This window comes from Pristiophorus japonicus, chromosome 8 (assembly GCF_044704955.1).
Source record: "Pristiophorus japonicus isolate sPriJap1 chromosome 8, sPriJap1.hap1, whole genome shotgun sequence".
Taxonomy (NCBI): Eukaryota; Metazoa; Chordata; class Chondrichthyes; family Pristiophoridae; genus Pristiophorus; species Pristiophorus japonicus.
Genome location: NC_091984.1, coordinates 221,641,921 through 221,649,420, shown reverse-complemented (window position 1 = coordinate 221,649,420; position 7,500 = coordinate 221,641,921). Strand labels below are relative to the sequence as shown.

Below are 7,500 nucleotides of genomic sequence, written 5' to 3'. Positions count from 1 at the left end.
AGCGATTTGAGGGGATGAGAGATTTCGAGGTTGGCGAGTGTGAGATTGTGGGGTGAGTGAGTGAGTGATTTGTGGGTGAGTGAGGGAATGGTGAAAGTCAGGCAGTTTTGAAGTTTGAGGCAAGGCAATGAAGGGTAGGGCTTGTCGTTTGCTTGTGTGGGAGTCAGAGCAGCAAGAGGTGGGTGTGGCGGAAGGTAAATGGTGAAATGAATCTTGAGTGCTGATTCCTTGGATGAATGCATGGAAGGAGAAAAAGAAGTGAAGAACAGCCTTATGTCCGTTTAAGTAAAGAGAAAGCCATGACATCAATGCCTACGGCCACACTAGTCTGAAAACGCCCGATCCTGTCTGATCTCGGAAACCAAGCAGAGTCAGGCCTGGTTAGTACTTGGATGGGAGACTGCCTGGGAATACCAGGTGCAGTAGGCTTTTGCTGCCATCCACAGGCTGCTCATGCTTCTGCACACACAGTGCCGTTGATCCATCAACAACCTTTTTGCTGCTCTCTCTCTCACTTTGCTTTCACCATTTCTTTCCTGCACATTCTCCTGCTGCTACACAAATGCAAGGGGGTCGACGCAAGGGACGAAAGAACGCAGAACAACAAAATAAGTTGGCAAAAAAATACACGCTGGCGCAGGCACACCAGGACGCAGCAACAGAGAGGAGAGACAAGGTGCATAGAAACCTGAGAGGGACAAACAGCAAGAGAACAAAGAATCGTGCAGGAAGAGCTGCAATTCAATGCAGGAAAAATGTAAAGCCAACTAGCATGCTGCTGGAATGCATGTGTGTTCATGTGAGGAGTGTTGCAAATCAGAATGCCGAGTAGCAGGCGCCACTTGCCACATGGGGTTCCGAAATGTGGCTACAACAGCGATCTGGCTTAATAATTGGTGGGATTGGAAATGAAACAATCCTGGTGTTTTGGGGGCGGTGGAAGCTTTTTTGGGGGAGGAGAGATTTGGGGATGGGGAGATTTGGGGGAGAGCGATTTGAGGGGATGAGAGATTTCGAGGTTAGCGAGCGTGAGATTGGGGGGTGAGTGAGTGAGTGATTTGTGGGTGAGTGAGGGAATGGTGAAAGTCAGGCAGTTTTGAAGCTTGAGGCAAGGCAATGAAGGGTAGGGCTTGTCGTTTGCTTGTGTGGGAGTCAGAGCAGCAAGAGGTGGGTGTGGCGGAAGGAAAATGGTGAAATGAATCTTGAGTGCTGATTCCTTGGATGAATGCATGGAAGGAAAAAAAGAAGTGAAGAACAGCCTATGTCCGGTTAAGTAAAGAGAAAGCCATGCGATCAATGCCTACGGCCACACTAGTCTGAAAACGCCCGATCTCGTCTGATCTCGGAAACAAAGCAGAGTCAGGCATGGTTAGTACTTGGATGGGAGACTGCCTGGGAATACCAGGTGCAGTAGGCTTTTGCTGCCATCCACAGGCTGCTCATGCTTCTGCACACACAGTGCCGTTGATCCATCAACAACCTTTTTGCTGCTCTCTCTCTCACTTTGCTTTCACCATTTCTTTCCTGCACATTCTCCTGCTGCTACACAAATGCAAGGGGGTCGACGCAAGGGACGAAAGAACGCAGAACAACAAAATAAGTTGGCAAAAAAATACACGCTGGCGCAGGCACACCAGGACGCAGCAACAGAGAGGAGAGACAAGGTGCATAGAAACCTGAGAGGGACAAACAGCAAGAGAACAAAGAATCGTGCAGGAAGAGCTGCAATTCAATGCAGGAAAAATGTAAAGCCAACTAGCATGCTGCTGGAATGCATGTGTGTTCATGTGAGGAGTGTTGCAAATCAGAATGCCGAGTAGCAGGCGCCACTTGCCACATGGGGTTCCGAAATGTGGCTACAACAGCGATCTGGCTTAATAATTGGTCGGATTGGAAATGAAACAATCCTGGTGTTTTGGGGGCGGTGGAAGCTTTTTTGGGGGAGGAGAGATTTGGGGATGGGGAGATTTGGGGGAGAGCGATTTGAGGGGATGAGAGATTTCGAGGTTGGCGAGCGTGAGATTGGGGGGTGAGTGAGTGAGTGATTTGTGGGTGAGTGAGGGAATGGTGAAAGTCAGGCAGTTTTGAAGCTTGAGGCAAGACAATGAAGGGTAGGGCTTGTCGTTTGCTTGTGTGGGAGTCAGAGCAGCAAGAGGTGGGTGTGGCGGAAGGTAAATGGTGAAATGAATCTTGAGTGCTGATTCCTTGGATGAATGCATGGAAGGAGAAAAAGAAGTGAAGAACAGCCTTATGTCCGTTTAAGTAAAGAGAAAGCCATGATATCAATGCCTACGGCCACACTAGTCTGAAAACGCCCGATCCCGTCTGATCTCGGAAACCAAGCAGACTGAGGCCTGGTTAGTACTTGGATGGGAGACTGCCTGGGAATACCAGGTGCAGTAGGCTTTTGCTGCCATCCACAGGCTGCTCATGCTTCTGCACACACAGTGCCGTTGATCCATCAACAACCATTTTGCTGCTCTCTCTCTCACTTTGCTTTCACCATTTCTTTCCTGCACATTCTCCTGCTGCTACACAAATGCAAGGGGGTCGATGCAAGGGACGAAAGAACGCAGAACAACAAAATAAGTTGGCAAAAAAATACACGCTGACGCAGGCACACCAGGACGCAGCAACAGAGAGGAGAGACAAGGTGCATAGAAACCTGAGAGGGACAAACAGCAAGAGAACAAAGAATCGTGCAGGAAGAGCTGCAATTCAATGCAGGAAAAATGTAAAGCCAACTAGCATGCTGCTGGAATGCATGTGTGTTCATGTGAGGAGTGTTGCAAATCAGAATGCCGAGTAGCAGGCGCCACTTGCCACATGGGGTTCCGCAATGTGGCTACAACAGCGATCTGGCTTAATAATTGGTCGGATTGGAAATGAAACAATCCTGGTGTTTTGGGGGCGGTGGAAGCTTTTTTGGGGGAGGAGAGATTTGGGGATGGGGAGATTTGGGGGAGAGCGATTTGAGGGGATGAGAGATTTCGAGGTTGGCGAGTGTGAGATTGTGGGGTGAGTGAGTGAGTGGTTTGTGGGTGAGTGAGGGAATGGTGAAAGTCAGGCAGTTTTGAAGCTTGAGGCAAGGCAATGAAGGGTAGGGCTTGTCGTTTGCTTGTGTGGGAGTCAGAGCAGCAAGAGGTGGGTGTGGCGGAAGGTAAATGGTGAAATGAATCTTGAGTGCTGATTCCTTGGATGAATGCATGGAAGGAGAAAAAGAAGTGAAGAACAGCCTTATATCCGTTTAAGTAAAGAGAAAGCCATGACATCAATGCCTACGGCCACACTAGTCTGAAAACGCCCGATCTCGTCTGATCTCGGAAGCAAAGCAGAGTCAGGCCTGGTTAGTACTTGGATGGGAGACTGCCTGGGAATACCAGGTGCAGTAGGCTTTTGCTGCCATCCACAGGCTGCTCATGCTTCTGCACACACAGTGCCGTTGATCCATCAACAACCTTTTTGCTGCTCTCTCTCTCACTTTGCTTTCACCATTTCTTTCCTGCACATTCTCCTGCTGCTACACAAATGCAAGGGGGTCGACGCAAGGGACGAAAGAACGCAGAACAACAACATAAGTTGGCAAAAAAATACACGCTGGCGCAGGCACACCAGGACGCAGCAACAGAGAGGAGAGACAAGGTGCATAGAAACCTGAGAGGGACAAACAGCAAGAGAACAAAGAATCGTGCAGGAAGAGCTGCAATTCAATGCAGGAAAAATGTAAAGCCAACTAGCATGCTGCTGGAATGCATGTGTGTTCATGTGAGGAGTGTTGCAAATCAGAATGCCGAGTAGCAGGCGCCACTTGCCACATGGGGTTCCGAAATGTGGCTACAACAGCGATCTGGCTTAATAATTGGTGGGATTGGAAATGAAACAATCCTGGTGATTTGGGGGCGGTGGAAGCTTTTTTGGGGGAGGAGAGATTTGGGGATGGGGAGATTTGGGGGAGAGCGATTTGAGGGGATGAGAGATTTCGAGGTTGGCGAGCGTGAGATTGGGGGGTGAGTGAGTGAGTGATTTGTGGGTGAGTGAGGGAATGGTGAAAGTCAGGCAGTTTTGAAGCTTGAGGCAAGGCAATGAAGGGTAGGGCTTGTCGTTTGCTTGTGTGGGAGTCAGAGCAGCAAGAGGTGGGTGTGGCGGAAGGTAAATGGTGAAATGAATCTTGAGTGCTGATTCCTTGGATGAATGCATGGAAGGAGAAAAAGAAGTGAAGAACAGCCTTATGTCCGTTTAAGTAAAGAGAAAGCCATGACATCAATGCCTACGGCCACACTAGTCTGAAAACGCCCGATCCCGTCTGATCTCGGAAACCAAGCAGACTGAGGCCTGGTTAGTATTTGGATGGGAGACTGCCTGGGAATACCAGGTGCAGTAGGCTTTTGCTGCCATCCACAGGCTGCTCATGCTTCTGCACACACAGTGCCGTTGATCCATCAACAACCTTTTTGCTGCTCTCTCTCTCACTTTGCTTTCACCATTTCTTTCCTGCACATTCTCCTGCTGCTACACAAATGCAAGGGGGTCGACGCAAGGGACGAAAGAACGCAGAACAACAAAATAAGTTGGCAAAAAAATACACGCTGGCGCAGGCACACCAGGACGCAGCAACAGAGAGGAGAGACAAGGTGCATAGAAACCTGAGAGGGACAAACAGCAAGAGAACAAAGAATCGTGCAGGAAGAGCTGCAATTCAATGCAGGAAAAATGTAAAGCCAACTAGCATGCTGCTGGAATGCATGTGTGTTCATGTGAGGAGTGTTGCAAATCAGAATGCCGAGTAGCAGGCGCCACTTGCCACATGGGGTTCCGAAATGTGGCTGCAACAGCGATCTGGCTTAATAATTGGTCGGATTGGAAATGAAACAATCCTGGTGTTTTGGGGGCGGTGGAAGCTTTTTTGGGGGAGGAGAGATTTGGGGATGGGGAGATTTGGGGGAGAGCGATTTGAGGGGATGAGAGATTTCGAGGTTGGCGAGCGTGAGATTGGGGGGTGAGTGAGTGAGTGATTTGTGGGTGAGTGAGGGAATGGTGAAAGTCAGGCAGTTTTGAAGCTTGAGGCAAGGCAATGAAGGGTAGGGCTTGTCGTTTGCTTGTGTGGGTGTCAGAGCAGCAAGAGGTGGGTGTGGCGGAAGGAAAATGGTGAAATGAATCTTGAGTGCTGATTCCTTGGATGAATGCATGGAAGGAAAAAAAGAAGTGAAGAACAGCCTATGTCCGGTTAAGTAAAGAGAAAGCCATGACATCGATGCCTAAGGCCACACTAGTCTGAAAACGCCCGATCTCGTCTGATCTCGGAAGCAAAGCAGAGTCAGTCCTGGTTAGTACTTGGATGGGAGACTGCCTGGGAATACCAGGTGCAGTAGGCTTTTGCTGCCATCCACAGGCTGCTCATGCTTCTGCACACACAGTGCCGTTGATCCATCAACAACCTTTTTGCTGCTCTCTCTCTCACTTTGCTTTCACCATTTCTTTCCTGCACATTCTCCTGCTGCTACACAAATGCAAGGGGGTCGACGCAAGGGACGAAAGAACGCAGAACAACAAAATAAGTTGGCAAAAAAATACACGCTGGCGCAGGCACACCAGGACGCAGCAACAGAGAGGAGAGACAAGGTGCATAGAAACCTGAGAGGGACAAACAGCAAGAGAACAAAGAATCGTGCAGGAAGAGCTGCAATTCAATGCAGGAAAAATGTAAAGCCAACTAGCATGCTGCTGGAATGCATGTGTGTTCATGTGAGGAGTGTTGCAAATCAGAATGCCGAGTAGCAGGCGCCACTTGCCACATGGGGTTCCGAAATGTGGCTGCAACAGCGATCTGGCTTAATAATTGGTCGGATTGGAAATGAAACAATCCTGGTGTTTTGGGGGCGGTGGAAGCTTTTTTGGGGGAGGAGAGATTTGGGGATGGGGAGATTTGGGGGAGAGCGATTTGAGGGGATGAGAGATTTCGAGGTTGGCGAGCGTGAGATTGGGGGGTGAGTGAGTGAGTGATTTGTGGGTGAGTGAGGGAATGGTGAAAGTCAGGCAGTTTTGAAGCTTGAGGCAAGGCAATGAAGGGTAGGGCTTGTCGTTTGCTTGTGTGGGTGTCAGAGCAGCAAGAGGTGGGTGTGGCGGAAGGAAAATGGTGAAATGAATCTTGAGTGCTGATTCCTTGGATGAATGCATGGAAGGAAAAAAAGAAGTGAAGAACAGCCTATGTCCGGTTAAGTAAAGAGAAAGCCATGACATTAATGCCTACGGCCACACTAGTCTGAAAACGCCCGATCCTGTCTGATCTCGGAAACCAAGCAGAGTCAGGCCTGGTTAGTACTTGGATGGGAGACTGCCTGGGAATACCAGGTGCAGTAGGCTTTTGCTGCCATCCACAGGCTGCTCATGCTTCTGCACACACAGTGCCGTTGATCCATCAACAACCTTTTTGCTGCTCTCTCTCTCACTTTGCTTTCACCATTTCTTTCCTGCACATTCTCCTGCTGCTACACAAATGCAAGGGGGTCGACGCAAGGGACGAAAGAACGCAGAACAACAACATAAGTTGGCAAAAAAATACACGCTGGCGCAGGCACACCAGGACGCAGCAACAGAGAGGAGAGACAAGGTGCATAGAAACCTGAGAGGGACAAACAGCAAGAGAACAAAGAATCGTGCAGGAAGAGCTGCAATTCAATGCAGGAAAAATGTAAAGCCAACTAGCATGCTGCTGGAATGCATGTGTGTTCATGTGAGGAGTGTTGCAAATCAGAATGCCGAGTAGCAGGCGCCACTTGCCACATGGGGTTCCGAAATGTGGCTACAACAGCGATCTGGCTTAATAATTGGTGGGATTGGAAATGAAACAATCCTGGTGATTTGGGGGCGGTGGAAGCTTTTTTGGGGGAGGAGAGATTTGGGGATGGGGAGATTTGGGGGAGAGCGATTTGAGGGGATGAGAGATTTCGAGGTTGGCGAGCGTGAGATTGGGGGGTGAGTGAGTGAGTGATTTGTGGGTGAGTGAGGGAATGGTGAAAGTCAGGCAGTTTTGAAGCTTGAGGCAAGGCAATGAAGGGTAGGGCTTGTCGTTTGCTTGTGTGGGAGTCAGAGCAGCAAGAGGTGGGTGTGGCGGAAGGTAAATGGTGAAATGAATCTTGAGTGCTGATTCCTTGGATGAATGCATGGAAGGAGAAAAAGAAGTGAAGAACAGCCTTATGTCCGTTTAAGTAAAGAGAAAGCCATGACATCAATGCCTACGGCCACACTAGTCTGAAAACGCCCGATCCCGTCTGATCTCGGAAACCAAGCAGACTGAGGCCTGGTTAGTACTTGGATGGGAGACTGCCTGGGAATACCAGGTGCAGTAGGCTTTTGCTGCCATCCACAGGCTGCTCATGCTTCTGCACACACAGTACCGTTGATCCATCAACAACCATTTTGCTGCTCTCTCTCTCACTTTGCTTTCACCATTTCTTTCCTGCACATTCTCCTGCTGCTACACAAATGCAAGGGGGTCGATGC

The 7,500-nt window shown here is 49.4% G+C and overlaps 4 non-coding genes and 4 pseudogenes across 4 annotated transcripts; all 8 read left to right on the top strand.

The window, feature by feature from the left end:
* Nucleotides 1–310: 310 nt before the first annotated feature.
* LOC139269628 (5S ribosomal RNA) lies at nt 311–429 on the top strand (annotated as a pseudogene).
* Nucleotides 430–1,298: 869 nt separating this feature from the next.
* LOC139269669 (5S ribosomal RNA) lies at nt 1,299–1,417 on the top strand (annotated as a pseudogene).
* An 870-nt stretch (nt 1,418–2,287) lies between these two features.
* LOC139270289 (5S ribosomal RNA) lies at nt 2,288–2,406 on the top strand. The gene has a single exon (XR_011594634.1). It is a non-coding gene; the product is annotated as a 5S ribosomal RNA (ribosomal RNA).
* Nucleotides 2,407–3,276: 870 nt separating this feature from the next.
* Nucleotides 3,277–3,395, top strand: LOC139269338 (5S ribosomal RNA). Its single transcript, XR_011594221.1, has one exon. It is a non-coding gene; the product is annotated as a 5S ribosomal RNA (ribosomal RNA).
* An 870-nt stretch (nt 3,396–4,265) lies between these two features.
* On the top strand, nt 4,266–4,384 carry LOC139269368 (5S ribosomal RNA). Its single transcript, XR_011594249.1, has one exon. It is a non-coding gene; the product is annotated as a 5S ribosomal RNA (ribosomal RNA).
* An 869-nt stretch (nt 4,385–5,253) lies between these two features.
* Nucleotides 5,254–5,372, top strand: LOC139269693 (5S ribosomal RNA; annotated as a pseudogene).
* An 869-nt stretch (nt 5,373–6,241) lies between these two features.
* On the top strand, nt 6,242–6,360 carry LOC139269627 (5S ribosomal RNA; annotated as a pseudogene).
* Nucleotides 6,361–7,230: 870 nt separating this feature from the next.
* On the top strand, nt 7,231–7,349 carry LOC139270288 (5S ribosomal RNA). The gene has a single exon (XR_011594633.1). It is a non-coding gene; the product is annotated as a 5S ribosomal RNA (ribosomal RNA).
* Nucleotides 7,350–7,500: the final 151 nt, after the last annotated feature.